At 44.2% G+C, this 16,156-nt stretch overlaps 1 long non-coding RNA gene across 1 annotated transcript in view; it reads right to left on the minus strand.

Moving 5' to 3' along the window:
• The window catches only part of LOC147034037 (uncharacterized), a 59,809-nt gene extending 44,696 nt beyond the window's left edge, over positions 1-15,113 (minus strand). Inside the window, exons 1-2 of the long non-coding RNA XR_015059929.1 lie at positions 15,011-15,113; positions 10,170-10,395 (exon numbers count right to left, since the gene is read on the minus strand). This is a non-coding gene — a long non-coding RNA (uncharacterized LOC147034037). The remainder of the gene's footprint in view (positions 1-10,169; positions 10,396-15,010) is intronic.
• Positions 15,114-16,156: the final 1,043 nt, after the last annotated feature.

Here is a 16,156-nt window from a genome sequence, read left to right on the forward strand (position 1 = left end):
GTAGGTGAGATATCTCTAAGTACATGTGTAGTTAGCCCAAACCCGTTGTATAGAGGGAATCTGTGTGATTCATCTGGGCTGCGACGCTTTGAGTTAGCCATTTTTTCTGTTCTATCTTTATTTTGAACCAACCACGTCTCAACCGCCATCACACAACAACCACCTTAACCACCACGCCTGCCATCGTCACCAACTACAACCACGCTCAAACCCTCAGACAACAACAACAACACCAACAGCCACGACCTTTACCTTCACAACTCAATCCCGCAAACATCGCATCACCGCCATTCCCAACGGCACCATAACCATCAACCCTCACCACCGAAAACCCTCCACCACCTTCACCTCTCTCCTTCTATGGCCATTCCCGCACCACCTGTGAACACTGAACGTCGGGCTGTCTCGGGCCCGTTCGGCGTTTGGTGCCAAGCGCACCGAGTCGCGAGCGTGAATAGCGGCCCTTCAGAGGGAAAATTCTGATCAAAAACGCTACACGCCCACTTTTCCTCCGTCCAATTAGCGAGCGCGGGGCGGCTTGGCCCCGCCTCCAGGCGCGTGTGTGTGAAGTCGATATTTGCAAATTCTAGGATCAGGGGAGGTTCACGCCCCCGTTTCCTCCAACCAATGGGCGAGCGTGGCTCTGCCCCCGAGGTCATTCTGATCCGAATATTTGCATACTGGCTTCTCCTGCCTGCTTGAAAAAATGCGAACGGAAGGCGAATTAAAGAGTTTTTGAGTAGTTTTGGCTGAGTCGGTGATTGGGGGAGTCGGGTGAGGAGAGTGTGGAACGGAGAAGAGTTGCAGAGAGAGAGTCGGACGAGGGAGAGCGGTGGAACTGCAGGCAAGGGAGCTCGGGTCTGAGGCAAGAAGGACGGCGGTCGGCAACGAGGACGCGGTGTGGGATCACTCGTCTCGGGACCCAAGCCAGCCAGCCACTCCCCTCCCCCAGGGCATCAACAATCTCCCTTTCCCCCGAACTGAGATAGTGCAAAAGGGGGCCCCGTTTCCCCCCCCCCACCCGACACATGGTGCCAACGAAACCCACCAAGGAGCACGGAGTCGGGGCACAACCGCGCGGCCACATTTGCGGCTCGCCCGCCAACGCGTCACGAGGACGAGGGTAGGACCCCCCCGGTCTCGCGGACCTGGCCGCTCCTCCAGGTCACGTGCACATTTGGCCTACAGGCCTGTCTGCCCCCTTGTCAATGAGGGTGGCTTCTTTTCTTTGCTTTTGTGTAAATGTGTGTTGGCGCCGTCTGTAAAGTAGAACTGTATAAGTGTTGCCGTGTGTGCGCGTAGTCGGTATCAACTCTGCGGCGTCGTTGCTTTTATTGTTTTGGTGGCTTTATGTGCATTTTGACTGTATGGCTGTATATACGTGCTTTCCGTGTGCCGGGAAATAAATGTGCATTGTGTGAACTGTTTTCCCGTTTCGCTTTGTCTTTTCTCTATTGACCCTCCATCTTGCTTCACGTAAAGGGTTCGTAGTGGGTGCAACATCCCGGTCAATAATCTGAACCGTCGAGGTCGATGATAACACCGCTCGGTTATCCCGATAGTCCGGAACGGGCCGCCCAAGCGGCTCGTGTCCGGAGTCGACCTGCGGCGAGGTACGATCGCCCGGTTTACCATCCGCGTGGGTACTTAGGTAGGTTGAGTTTGGCGAACAACCCTATCCTACGCGGGTGGTCAATTGGCACGATTGTGGTGAGGTCGAAAGGCCCACCCATGACTGGCTCCGGACGATAGTTCCCGGAGGGTCACGACTGAATTGTCTGTCCGGTGGGCGACGTGCCGCGATCCGAGTTACGTGGCCGTCCGCACGTCGGCGGGTGCGAATTCGCAACAATACGTTTGTTATTATTAATCTCAAATTATGCTACTCTTATTATTGTTAATATTATTAGAAATACTTAAGATATGATTTGTTAGAATGTTATCATTGTTTTTATTATTTATTTTGGTATAAGAATATCATGACTAAGAAGAATCTATTAAGCTGATGTATAAACCTTAACATGGTGTGCATTTAAATCATGGGAATTATTCTGGGTTATTTGCAATTAATTTGTCTAATCAACTCAGGGAATCATGACGATCATTTCGGTGCATCACACACCACATCAGAAAGCTCTAGTAGAACCTCACAAAAAAACATGAAATACGCGCGCGCACACACACACACACACACACACACACACACACACACACACACACACACACACACACACACACACACACACACACACACACACACACACACACACACACACACACACACACACACACATCTACCTTTAAACAGAGTTCTTTGAAAGAGGAATTCAAGTGGGAAATTAGCAAAATTCAATTGAAGAAATATATCAAGGCACAGACCACAAAATGTCGATCTATGCTCTATGCCTTCACAGCGAGATCATGGCAAACACGTGGTCGGATGGACCTTATTGTTTTTATATATGTGTCGATGTCGAAGTGATGGGTGGATTATATTAGGAGATCACACAAAAAGGTTAAACAAAGCGATGTCCTGTAAAAATAAGATTCCACATTTTCAGCAGATGAGACACCTCCTGAGGCACCAACCGCACGGAACCGCAGGGCCCAACACAGGCGGAAACGTACGTCTGTCTAATCGATGTTCCATTGAGAGCACGGGTACTTTTACCGAAACGAACAACCAAGCAGCTTGGAGAGCGCTCGCCAAGTGGCTTAAGCACTCAAGCAAGCACTCCAACGAAACGGTTGATAAGAATTGGCTCGTTTGGCACGTGATTAGCAACAAATTTAACATACACCTCCTGGAGGTGCCCAAAATGTTAAGCCACCAATGCTGACATCTTCGGATGTTTATAAGCATTGCAATGTGCACAGCGATTTGTACCTATGATGAACAGGCATTCGATAATATGAGGGAGGAAAGTGAAAAAAACAACTTTATTGTTACAAAATCGTTGCGGCCTTTTCCGAGTCAAGGCATGGTTGAGCAGGCTAGAAAACATGGCGGCTTCAGACCCCAGCAAGGTTACCCAGGAAACGCCTGAAGACCCAGAGAGCAAGGTGGCCGAGGATTGCCTGATGAAGGATATAATTAAATAAGACCGTTAATTATCTTCAAAAGGGGTGTTTTAATTAACCCAAACACCCAATTTTCAGTCTTGCACTTCATTGGAGTTTTCTTAGTGTGCATGCAAAGTTTCAGGCTGCTTGGTTTTATAGTTTTGGAGTTATGGAGGAGGCACTCTGACACACTGATATACACACCGATGCGCACGCGCACACACACACACACACACACACACACACACACACACACACACACACACACACACACACACACACACACACACACACACACACACACACACACACACACACACACACCCTTTTATTCGTGTCACATATATTTATTTATTTATATTTACATATTTATTATCTCTGCCACTGAAGGTGAAGGAGGTTATGTTTTCACCCCTTTCTGTCTGTTTATCTGTGTACAGGATATCTCAAAAAGTTGTGGACGGATCCGGATGAAATTTTGTGGACACGTTCAGTGTGTGACACAAATGAACTGAGTAGATTTTGGTGAAGATCTGGATCCAGATCCGACTCCTAGAATTTTAAAAGTGATTCTTCACCATTGAGAGATAGGGCTAAAATGATATATAGCATGATATCTCAAAAAGTTGTGGACGCATTCGGACGAAACTTGGTGGACAGGTTTGGTGTGTCGCAAGTTTGAATTGTTGTTGCTTGTGTTCAGGATATCTCAAAAAGTTGTGTTGAAGTTTTTTTTGTTGAAAAAAATTCGATTTTGTTGAAGATCCGAATCCGGATCTGGATGCGAGAATTATTTAATTTTTAAAGTGATTCTTCACCAGTGAGATAGGGCCAAAAATGATATAGTACTATAAAGCATGATATTTCAAAAATGTATTGGGCCTGATATGTTCTCGTGGATCAGGCAATACGTGGTGGAGGTAAGCGCTGGACTGAATGCTCTTCCAGTACATATATATAATATATATATATATATATATATATATATATATATATATATATATAATATATATATATATAATATATATATATATATATATATATATATATATATATATATATATATATATATATATATGAGCCTGGTGTTGGCGCAGTGGTTAGGGGAGTGGCTTGGGATCCAAAAGGTTCTGAGTTCAAGCCCCGTTGGGCCACTGAATTAATACACCAGGGGGTTGACTCAGCCTGTCATCCTTCCGAGGTCGGCGAAATGAGTACCAGTATACTGGGCCGGTGTATACCCAGGTTAAATAGGTGTACCCTATCCCTGTGTCGTAAGAGGCGACCAGGGTTGCGTCAGGAAGGGCATCCGGCGTAAAACATGTGCCAAATCACTATGCGGATCATACGGATGATCCGCTGTGGCGACCCCTAACGGGACCAGCCGAAAGAAGAAGAAGAATATATATATATATATATATATATATATATATATATATATATATATATATATATATATATATATATATATCCCCCCAGGTAGGCTCTATACACGCCACGCACCTGAACGCGATCGAAATTGTTTATTATCCCATCGAGTGTAAGGAAATTTAAATGGATTTCCCACACTCCTTCAGGAATTTTAGTACCAGCTTATAGAGTTGAGGGTGCTTCTGGTTCATCAGCCTCAACACTCCCACTAGATGCAACACCTTGATCCCATTACTCTGACTTTCTGCACAAGATTCCACCTGGGTCCCTCATAAAGAGGGCAATTTAGGAATAAATGATTTAGATCTTTGGGTTTCCTGCACGTCTCACAAAATCCCGTAGGGTGGCACCCAATTTTATACAGGTATTAATTTAGGCAGCAGTGCCCGAGTCTTTGCCCTCTAAGAGCCACCTGGTCTCTCCAGGAAAGCATGGGAAGTTGAACTAGAGGTACCACATCCAGATGCACCGTTTGACAGAATCTTCCCTTCATGCTGGAGTCTCCCACTAAAATTGCCATTGTTTCTCGATCTGGTCGTTGGCCAGACTAATAATTTCCGATGGTCCCAGGGGGATTTGGGTGATATTTTCCAGTTTAAGGACATGCTTAGCCACCTAATCAATGATTACTACAATCGTCATTTATACATCAGATGCACCTCCTGACTGTTCTGGTGAGCATCACCACGGATTATGTCTCACACAATAAAACCGCATAATCCGCACAGAACAACCATCTGTCTGCCACCTTGACGATTGTTCCTGCTAATGCAAACCATTCAACCAAAAGGCACATGATGTGATCGGCAGGAAAATCAAAACATGTGGAGTGTGACGAGCACTCCGCCGATCCCCATTGGACACAGTCCAACACCAAAGTGTCGCCTCCGACACAGAGGCCTTGGACCGCTGACTGTCAAACAGACAAAGATTACATGGTCAACATCAGTTATACATCAAACGGAACCACCGATCCAGATTTTGGGCTTATTTTCCCTCATCAGGATGGCATACCAATAACTATCGAACCAATGATGACCACATTCATCATTTATACATCAGACTATGTCCAATGGAGATTGGGGGAGTGCTCGTCACACTCCATGTTTTCGATTTACCTGCCAATTGTATCAAGTGCCTTCTGATTGAATGGTTTGCATTAGTTGGAACAATCGCGTGGGTGGCAGATGGATGGTTGTTCTTTGCGGATTATGCAGTTTTACTGTGTGAGACATAATCAGTGGCGATGCTAACCATAACAATCAGGAGGTGTGTCTGATGTTTAAACGACGAATGTGGTCATCATTGGTTAGATATTTATCGGTATGCCATCCTGATGAGGGCGAATAAGCCTGAACTCCGGATATTCGGCTCCGTTTGATGTTTAACTGATGTTCACCATCTCATATTTGTCTGTTTGACAGAGTCACTGGGCAGAGGCCTCCGGATTGGAGGTGACCCTTTGGTGTAGGACTATGTCCAATGGAGATCAGGGGAGTGCTCGTCACACTCCACATGTTTTCCAGATATATATATATATATATATATATATATATATATATATATATATATATATATATATATATATATATATATATATTTCATGCCGTGAGGTGATGCATAGGCCTGTCGAAGCAGTTTCATTCGCTAAAGGCCCAGTCACACCTTGACGTTTTAGCCAGCAATGGCAACGTATCAAAATGTATGTAAAACGCTGGCTAACGCTGAACTTTTGATGTTTTTTTTTTAAAGATTCGGACGTATTCATAATGAGTTGGTCGCATGCATAACATATTAGTCATGGACACAGAACGTTTTGTTGTCTTATAGATAACTTATACCAACGAATGCTGAACCTGTTGTCGGCGTTCACAACCTTTGCCCAACAATAGTCTCACTTATGCATAGCGCGCTGCACGTATCGCCGACGATGACGCGACGTAGCCTATTAAAAGGCTGCCGCACAATGATTCAAATCATAACCGCCGGAGAAATGGAAGTGTCAAGATCGCAGTCACACCTTGGCGATCTTGCCAGCGTATGCCAACCTCTGAAAAATGCGTCTAAAACGCTGGCGCACGTCGAATACGGTATGGGTAGGTTTGGTATACGTGAATAGAACGCTAAAGTACGCTATCATACGTCGTAGTAAGTGGAGTACGTCTTGTACTTTTAAACGTGTTAAACATTTTACGACATACTTGCCGTATTCCTCACACGTTCCGCATGCGATGGGAATAAGTTGTACGCACGATATGCGATCGTTGGCACACGTCGACAAATGTTACTTGTAAGTTACTCATAAGTCGAAACACGTCGAGGTAATGGTTAGTGTCAGTGTTCCAGACTCCCTGTTTTTTTTATTTTTTTTTTTCGGTATGACGGTGATGTTGACACTTCGATTTCTAATGCGGTTATAATATAATATAATTAATAGGATGCCGCTCAATGATTTAAATCATAACCGCACTAGAAATCGAAGTGTCAACATCACTGTCACCCCAAAGAAAAAAAAAACAAACCAGGGAGTCTGCAACACTGACGCTAACCATTACCTCGACGTGTTTCGACTTATGAGTACCTTACAAGTAACGTGTGTCGACGTGTGTCAACGATCGCGTAACGTGCCTACAACTTATGGCCAGTGTAGCGGAACGTGTGAGTCATACGCTGGCATAAGTCGTAAAATTTCAAGCATGCTAAAATTTGAGGACAACTGTAAAGTACAACGATGAATGCCAGTGTACTATGACGTATGGCAGTGTTTTTCAGCGTGCTCTCAATGTTTCCAAAACTTACCCATAACGTATTCGACGTGTGCCAGAATTTTAGACAATTTTTTCAAAAATCGGCATAAGCTGGCTAAAACGTCAAGGTGTGACTGGGCCTTAAGGAGGACAATCCTGGATGGGTCGCCACTCCAACGCAGGCTATTTGAATGGCTTATTACCCCAGTAAGCTGTTTCTCATTTCACCAACACGATGAACCACACAGCATCAGGATATGGCACAAACATGATCAAATGAAAGAAGAAATACTGCATTGGAGGTTGGAGTCATCAGAAGGAAGTCATCAGATCTCAAAGATACAGAACTAGCCACTGCTAATAAAATGGTGTCAGGTTGTGCTACATTGCTAACCACAGTATCATTCAGCCGACACAGGCCTTTGGCAATCTGGCGTGGCTATAAAAATGGCTTGAAAAGCATTGAATTGATTTTCACAAACAAGAGTTGAAAAAGCTCAACTTAACCACCATGATTTAAAAAAAAAAAGGTGAGAATGGCATTTTGCACAATATCCTTCATCAGAACAAAAGAGTGAAGCGTGGATTAAGGGAGGATTATAATGGAAGGGAAAGGTGATGCAAACAATCATCAGAATGCAAGCTGGGTAGGGGTGGTGTGTGACTTTAAGGTTTAAGACACACACTCTGTGACTTTAATGGGGGTTTTAGGTCCCAAAATGCACCTTTAAGGTCTACAGGACCAAAGACGTCTGACAGTAAAAGGTCTATTCCATATTCTCGATTTATTAGGGTTCACCTTCTCACCATCTATGCAGCAATGACTCAGAATTAAAACTAAAGTTGAAAGGGCAAAGCGAGAAAATGCTTTCTTTGTTTGCTTGTTTTAGTATTCCCAGGTTTAAAGGAGGAAAAGTAATCGTCAGGGGGGATGAAGGAGTTGCAGAGATGAAGGAGACAGAGGGTGAGAAATATATCTGAGGAAATGACAGGCATACAGGTGTACCTACAGGAGGAAAGCAGGTGGGGGTGGGGGAGGGAGATTCAAAAAAAATTGAGCAACTTAGAGAGTCGAGTGATGAAGAAAACGGGGCCTGAAGCTAGAGTGCGGTGCCATTGCTAAGTCGACAGCTGGGTCTCTTACAATGGTTCTGTGACAAGTGAAGTCAAGGTCATACTTGCAATTGTGTTATGATCGGAGTACTCATGTTAAAGTGAGGCAGACATGTTTGCAGCATATTAGCAACTATTTATTAATTTTCTTACAGGAGATTAACAAGCAAGCCTTTGGAAGCAAACACAGCTTCGACCCTTTTTACGAACGGCTTGGTAACAATTCGGTGGGGGAGACCATTTGTATGATGCCATTTCACATTTTAAGTTTTTTTTTTGCTGCCCTGATTTGTCACATTTTCAACAAATGCAACACCTGTTATTTTCCATTTCCTAAAAACATTACCCACAGTTGTCAGGGAGCCCCCAACATCACAGAAATCTTCCATTCCATGTTAAACGTCAGTCTGCATTTCGTCTCATGATATCCTGATTTCAACTGAGGTTACATACCTCCTGGACACTTTTATATTAAAGCAAATGTTGTTTTACAGTGTGGGATATGTATGCAAGTTAGTCGAGCTCATTATCTGTTTTGGAGATGTTCCAATAATTTTGGTAAATAGCATAAACCACACGGTTTTTAAAAATGCATAATACCTGCCCCGTACTGTTGAGTGGGTGCCATTACAGGGTTATACTACCCCCATTTGGGAGAACAAAGGTTGAGATAAGATCTCAAAAGTGTGTGGTCATGGTCGGGGTGGCCTCCATGGAAATCTCTTTAACTTTGTCCTGTGTGCATTTGAAAACATGTGGCAGTTTTAACACGCAAGGAATGAATGAAGTAGGGTCATCGAACGGCGCCCTGAGCTTGGAATCGCGCTCGCTACACCTCGCATGCGTTGCCATAGCCCTGCCAGCCGGTCAGGATGTAATACTTTCTGTTCCACCAGGTCGCCACTATGAGGAGGGGTTGGACTTTTAACAGGGTTACACACACACACACACACACACACACACACACACACACACACACACACACACACACACACACACACACACACACACACACACACACACACACACACACACACACACACACACACACACACACACACACACAATCTTGGGTTCCATCTGAAATGGTAGAAGCTGTATGTTACAAGTTTGATGTAAAAGATCCAAATCTTCTTTAAAAAATTTTTTGAACTTACAATAAATGAGTAGCCATTTTCAAATAATGGATGAAATCAACAGGATATTGATTGAGGTGTGCTAGCTGCTATGGGAAGGAAAGAGAAGCTGGCGTTTCGGGCATTCACCCTTCGTCAGAGCAACAGTTGAACTCCAACGAAGTTGGCGCCTCTCCTTCCTCCTCACTGTGTTAGCCTCAATCAATGTCCTTTTGTTAATTTAATCCATTTTTCTACTTCTCCACCAATGCTCGTCTTCACCAGCAAGACAAGTTGTTCATTCTGCTATTTTGAACTACACTCGTCTGAATAGTATCTGCATTGAAAGAATTGAATTTGCAGCAATGTTTAATGTGAGCTGTGCGCTAATCCTGCAAGATTACTAAACTGATGAGTTTTATAGCTTCAGTTACATGAAATATGCAGGGTAGCCAAATTGATGTCAGTTGTTAAAAATTTACAAGCTTATAAGTCTTCCTTTTCTGATTAGTACATGGAAAAGGGGCTTTTATGGTCCTTTTAACATCGCCGTTCCTTTGCATTCTGGGTGAGTAAGCAAACCTGTCAGTGAACCATGGCATAATTTTTTTTGTTCACCCCCGTATATGACATAATTTCTTTTTCTTGGTTTGTTGAAATCCTCTTTTCCTTAATGTACAGCAATGTGGAAATGTGTTACCTTGCAGGTTTTTTTTCTTGAACTCGTATGACACCACGACATTTGTAGTGTCTTCTCAAAATCACCATCAGGTAGGACATGGTTTGGCTATCGTTGCATGCTTCTGTGGTTTCTTCAAGATGTTAGTGGCAAGTGAGCACGCAGTTTAATATTGCATCGTCATAATCCAGACAAACTCTCGCATGGTGCTTGCTTGTAGGATGTCTTGGTTTGATGGGCACAGAACCTGGAAGGAAATAGCACCGTGTATTTTACTTATTGCCAATTATTATTGTTTAGAAAAAATATGGTGGATATTTTGAAACATGCTCCCTTTCTCCTTGTATGCACAACTCCCCAACCTGAATAACATACAGGGTAAGCAATGGAATTTTGTCTTTGCAATTTTATACCATTTGTCGGAGTATCCTCGGCAATAATATTATATTAAAGCTTCGCCAAAGAAGTATTTGCTTCAACCAGCAAGTGCAAAACACGATATGAACAAACGAGATACTCGGAATAGTGAAGACGTGCCAAAACAAGTATAACAAGAAAAATATCTGCTGCTCTTCCTGACAATATCTTCCTGACAATATCTGCTGCTCTTCCTTCGCTCCAATTGGTTCTTCTGACCACGTCCTTGTCAAAGTGGACATCTCTCTGGCTGTTATCAGAGAACCACCTCACCGCCGTCGAGTCTGGCATTTCACTCAAGCCGACTGGCAGGGTCTCCGAGCAGCCATCAAACTTACAGACTGGTCTCCTATCACTACTTTCTCAAACATCAACTCATCCTGGGAATTCTTTCAAAGAAACTTGCTCTCCCTCATGCACAGATTTATCCCCTCTCGTGTTCAGTTGTCTTACCCTTCCTCCCGCCCTTGGTTTACTGAAGCTTGTGGCGAGGCAGTTGTCCTGAAACAACTTGCCTTTGCCTCATGGAAAGCAAAACCAACTGAGGGCAATCTCAGTTCTTTCCACAAAGCTCGGAACAAGTGTGTATCTACCCTCAGGAGAGCCAGAAAACAACATCTTTCTCATCTCAGGTCTGAACTCTCAAACCTCTCTCCCTCCTCCAAATCCTGGTGGCGTTTAATCAAATCTGTTTCTGGTGTATGTTCCCCCTCCATCCCCTCCCTTACCTCAAATGGCCGCACTGCTGATTCCACACGTGATAAAGCTGAATGTCTAAACTCGGTGTTTGCAGCTAAATTTTGTGTCCTAAACCCATCACTATCTCTACCCACTTTACCCAGTCGCACCCAACTGTCCCTGGACTCTGTATCCTTTTCTCCTGACAAGGTGGAGAGCTTGCTTTCAAACCTCGAGTCAGATTCTGCAACCGGTCCAGACGGCATCAGCCCACGTGTCCTCAAAGCCTGCTCTTCTGCTCTTGCTCACCCTCTCTCTGTTCTATTCACCCTCTCATTTTCCCAACGTCATCTGCCATCTGCTTGGAAATCTGCTAACATCACTGCCCTGCATAAAAAAGGTGCAAAAACAGATCCCTGTAACTACAGACCAATCAGCCTTCTCCCAATCATCGGCAAGGTTATGGAATCCATCATCGCTTCAGACATGAAATCCTTCCTCTTCTCCAATGGCTTGATTTCCAATCATCAATTTGGTTTCAGACCAGGTCACTCTACCCTGGATATGCTGCTTCTGCTCTCCCATCAATGGATGGAGGTCCTCAATGCCAGACAGGAAATCCGAGCCATATCCCTGGACATATCACGTGCTTTTGACACAGTCTGGCACCCTGCACTACTCACCAAACTCTCTTCCCATGGTATTCAAGGCCATCTCCACTCATGGCTCGCAGACTTCCTCTCCTGTCGCAGTCAACGTGTGGCCCTAAATGGAGTTCTTTCATCCCCTCTTCCTGTCCAGGCTGGAGTTCCTCAAGGTAGCGTTCTGGGCCCTGTTCTTTTTCTGGTTTTCATCAATGATCTCTCGGACTCTCTGGAAAATCCTCCATTTCTCTTTGCCGACGACTCCACCCTCTGCCGTACCATCTGTCATCCCTCAGACCGGCAAGCAGCAGCTTCTTCACTCACTGCAGATCTGGATAAAATCACAAACTGGTCCAACACGTGGAACATGTCTTTCAATCCAGACAAATCTCACACTCTCACTATGTCTCTTCGAAAGGACCATTTACAAAACCCCCCATCCACTTTCTCAATAATCCTCTGGAAGAAGTCTTTTCTTTCAAGCTTCTGGGTCTCACTATCTGCCATGACCTTTCCTGGGAAAGTCACATTTCCAACCTCGCCTCAAAAGCCAGTCGCTGACTGGGAATCCTCCGTCGTGCTAAGTCCTTCCTCGGCCCTCTTGAGCTCCTGACCACTTACAAAGCTTTTGTCCGTAGCCTGATGGAGTACTGCTCTCCCCTCTGGGCTGGTGCTCCTGCCTCCCACCTTTCTCGGCTTCACGCTGTCGAAACCAGGGCATTTAAGATCATCGGCATCTCCCGCAATGAAGCTGAGTCTTTGGGCCTCTCACTCAATCACCGCAGGTTGGTCGGTGGTCTTTCTGTCTTCTACCGACTCCTCTCCAGCCTTGCCCCCCTGCTCTCTCTGCGATTTGTCCCCACCACATTTCCACAGGGCGCTCAAGGTCCGCCAACAACCCCCTTCTGGTAAAACTACCAAAATTACGAATCACTGCTCATCTTCACTCTTTCATTCCTCTTTTTTCCCGCCTTTGGAATAAACTTCCTCACTCTATTCTTTCCCATTCTTCCCTCCAGGCTTTCAAAACAGCTGTTCACCACCACCTCTTATCTTCCCCCATCCAAATCCTCGATCTTTTCTACCCCCGATAATCCACCCAAGCCCACTTCCTTCATTTCTCCTGCTTTCCTTCCTGAAAGTCCCTGAAATGTCCATCTTCTCTTCGCCATGTTCCCCGTCCCATCCCCATCCCTCTCCCTTCCACAGTTCACCTAATGTGTCTGTTCCCCACTGTTTTGTCCCTTCCACTCCCGCCCCTCTTGTCTCATGCCTCCTTGCTGTGAGTTGTGTGTTAGCTCTCATACGAGCCTCGACCAAGGTATACAAAAAAAAAAAAAAGAGCAATTGGAGATTGCATACCCTTGCCAGGACTTTTTTTGTGTAGTGTTTGTGGAGTTTTGTGTGGTGTATTTTGTGTGGCGTTTGTGTACTGGTGTGTTACGTAATTAATAAGATACATAATTAGAACTGCTGCTTTATAACTGCTGCCAGTGATGACCGGGTACCAAGACGTCCCACTTTGATGCAACCCAGCTTTGATCGGACACCTGACCCATGAAGTTTTATATTACAGTATTATTCAATTGAATTTACAATGGGATTAAAATTAATTTAATTCAAATCAAATGGAAGACCAAATCGGTACAATCCTGCATTGGAGTCATCAGAAGAAACCCAGACAAGCAAAAAGCAAAGATGAAGTCATCAGGAGGAACCTGGATAGGATTCACATTTCAGCTGCTGCTCCTCTACCCTCAAACCCAACCATGCACAGCAAAGTGAGACGTATTCAAAAGAAAAAAAAAAGAAAAAAAGAATCCAGATCAAAAAATTAAATAATTCTGGCTGTCAGACCATGTGTGCGATCAAGTTGAAATTTAAAACATGTATTTTCCTTCCCTACGAGATCATAATTATGAAGTTCCACGTCGATTGATTGAGTGGTTCCAGAGAAAACATTAGTTAATATTTTTTCTTAAATCCAATATGGCTGCCAAACCATGCGACATCAATTATTCCTCAACAAACTTGTACACGCATGCCTTGCGGAACATTTGTGTGAAGTTTCCCCTCGATCTGTCCAGCCGTGCTGGAGAAGTTTTTTAAAATATGTTTTAGGGTAAATCCAATATGGCTGCCAAACTATGTGACCTATGCCATCATATGTATGAATCTTTTGTTCCTCGTGGATAGATGGTCAGATATGTAAAGTTTTGCCTAAATCTATTCAGTCATTTCAGAGAAGAAGATCTTTGAAGGTTTTTTAAATTTAACATAAAAATCACACGACAATATGGCTGCCAGATCACATGAACAATGATGTCATCAAAAAAATTTCTGTGGACCATTTTATCCTGAGATGACCTTCAAAATTTTTCATGCTGATCAGATATAGCGTTTTACATGTGCAATTATGACGTCATAACGAAGGCACCTATGATGTCATAAAAACATTAAACTCATTCCCCATGGAAGTACTTGCTATGTGCCAAGTTTCAATTTTTTCCTTGGTGCGATTTCAGGAATAGAGGTCCAAAGTTTTTCCGTTTTTCCAATACGGCTGCCACACCACATGATTTATGACATCATAATTATCATTAAAACATTCCACATAAGTAGTTGCACCTATGGTGAAAATTTCGTCTCAATCCGACAATCTCAATGTAATTGCAGTCAAAGGTGATTCCACCAAGTATATTAACTCAGGAGAGTGAACACTCATCCAACCAAGATATTCTGGTTTTATATTTTTAATTAATTTTCTGAAATTTGAGGAATTTGTTTTTCACTTGGAAGTTGGTGGTTACAATGTGTAAATAAAGGTGTGAAAATTCTGAATTAATGCAATTTAATTCCAGGCGATAAGGCAACAAAAGGTGTGTGTGTGTGTGTGTGTGTGTGTGTGTGTGTGTGTGTGTGTGTGTGTGTGTGTGTGTGTGTGTGTGTGTGTGTGTGTGTGTGTGTGTGTGTGTGTGTGTGTGTGTGTTTGGTTCAAGTCGAAGCCCTTCATCAGAGCAAAAAATAATTAAATAAGAATTTTCAAAACGTCAGGCATGCCTTGTTTCACACAGTGGTAAACACAATCTTATCTACTTGTATTTGATAAAATCGATTGTTTACCTTGCTTGTCGAGAGTCGACGCAAAGCCCACGAGCTTTCACCGAGACTCGCATTCCATTACATAACCTTTGGTATGGCGCCTCCATATGGAAGCCCTGTGCGTAACAGTTGAAAAAAAATGCGAACATTGAGGACATAACATAAACATTGTGTAAGTGCATGCAGAAAGTAGGCCTCCTGATAGAAACCTGCCTGACATGCAACAATTGAAGGTGTAACCCAACGACTCCAACCGCATAGCAGAGAAAACTAGAAGGGCATTCGGAAGAGTGCATACCTCCGACACGTAATGCCTGAGCCACGAGAACATATCTGGCCCAATACATTTTTGAAATATCGTGCTATTTATCGTTTTTGGCCCGACTCTCATATCTTTGGTGAAGAATCGTTTTAAAAATTTAGTAATTCTCGTATCCAGATAGGGATACAGATCTTCACCAAAATCGAATCAGTTCGTCATGGTCACATTCCCAACTTGTCCACCAAGTTTCATCCAAATCTGTTCACAACTTTTTGAGATATCGTGCTATATATCATTTTTTCCCGATCTCTCAGGTCATATCAGGTATGGGAGCATGCACCGGAGCAGCGCGTCACTGCGTCCACTTTCCGCCAGTACTCCAGGGACCTCCGTCTGGCCATCCCCCAGGCAGATGCCTGGCCCATCCCCATCTCCTTGAGATGCTGATCAATCTGCTGCAACCACGAGGCACGTGGTCGGCCCATTGGTCTCCTCCACCCACGAAGCTCCCTCGCTGAGAGAATCTGGTGAGCAGGATCAGCATCAGGAAAACGAGTCACAGGGCCGTACAGCCGCAGCTGATGCTCATGGACTTGGCAAGTAACAAATCTCATTTGAGTCTCTCTCAGCGACCGCTCATTGGACACAAAGTCGAACCAGCAATAGCCAAGGATTCTCCGAAGAGACCTGGTACCAAAGGAATTAAGTCTCTGTCTCAGATCCCTGGTCAGAGTCCAAGTCTCACATCCGTAGAGCAAGACGGGAAAATCAAGAACCTGAAGACTCAGACTTTCGTCCACCTGCACAGGTACTGATAGCACCACACGCCATGATCCAGTGAATTCATGATTCCCCAGGCCTAACACAGACCTCTATTGACCTCTGGCTCACAGCCAGCAGGGACA

This window comes from Eptatretus burgeri, chromosome 1 (assembly GCF_056783735.1).
Source record: "Eptatretus burgeri isolate ZD-2024b chromosome 1, Ebu_testis_v1, whole genome shotgun sequence".
NCBI classification, from domain to species: Eukaryota; Metazoa; Chordata; class Myxini; order Myxiniformes; family Myxinidae; genus Eptatretus; species Eptatretus burgeri.